The following is an 875-nucleotide window of genomic DNA, read 5'->3' on the forward strand; positions in this document are numbered from 1 at the left end:
TTAGGCGCGGCATCTGTGTCTTGCAGCTGTTCCCTTGGATAAAGATGTTAATTGTCATGCTTACAGCATCTCGATCTCCGGCGTTTGTGAAGTTGGGATTGATGCTGTCCTGTGTTTTTTTTTTCCTTCCACACTTAAGCTCTGCTTGTTACTGCCCCATAGCGGAGCGCAAGTGAAACGGACTACCGGAGATTTGCACTGTTTTTCTGTTAGTGTGTATAATCAAAATATGACTCAGTTTGGCCAGTTAGAAAAATATGATAATAGAAAAGTATTCTTTTCCTCTCACTTTTTTTTCTTGATTTAATTACCGACTTCACGTACTTACACTGTGTCCCGTTGCACGATGTAATATTGCGAAACTATGATTTTGTGGCAGTGTTTTGTAAAGGAATTTTCCGTTTAATCATCGTCTTAGTATAAAGCTATATGGTTGTTCTGGTATCAGTGGACGTACATTATGTATTTTTTCTTCTCTTGAGCACCATGGTCATGACATGAAGCTCAGTCATTGATTACTCGCAAATGTTAGTAGTCATCCGCTGTTTATCTTGAAGATGTAAAAGTAGTGCGCGTACATCTCCTCGTTAGTATAGTGGTGAGTATCCCCGCCTGTCACGCGGGAGACCGGGGTTCGATTCCCCGACGGGGAGAGTCTGCATCTTTTTGCCTCGGTCTCAAAAGGCACCAAGCTAGAACCGGCCCCGTGTTAGTGGAAACGGGGCTTGTGACTTGTACTCATGCATAATATTCTGCGGGTCGCTCAGCAGCGCAGCATATGAAACTAGACTCGGATTGTAAGTGTGTGGTTTTGATAATTGATGTATGGATGGATGGATCCTTAATAAGAGATATAAACAATAAGGTCCAGTCGC

General features: G+C 42.7%; 1 non-coding gene across 1 annotated transcript; it reads left to right on the forward strand.

The window, feature by feature from the left end:
- Positions 1-581: 581 nt before the first annotated feature.
- trnad-guc (transfer RNA aspartic acid (anticodon GUC)) lies at positions 582-653 on the forward strand. Its single transcript has one exon. It is a non-coding gene; the product is annotated as a tRNA-Asp (tRNA).
- Positions 654-875: the final 222 nt, after the last annotated feature.

This window comes from Brienomyrus brachyistius, unplaced genomic scaffold (assembly GCF_023856365.1).
Source record: "Brienomyrus brachyistius isolate T26 unplaced genomic scaffold, BBRACH_0.4 scaffold1302, whole genome shotgun sequence".
Taxonomy (NCBI): domain Eukaryota; kingdom Metazoa; phylum Chordata; class Actinopteri; order Osteoglossiformes; family Mormyridae; genus Brienomyrus; species Brienomyrus brachyistius.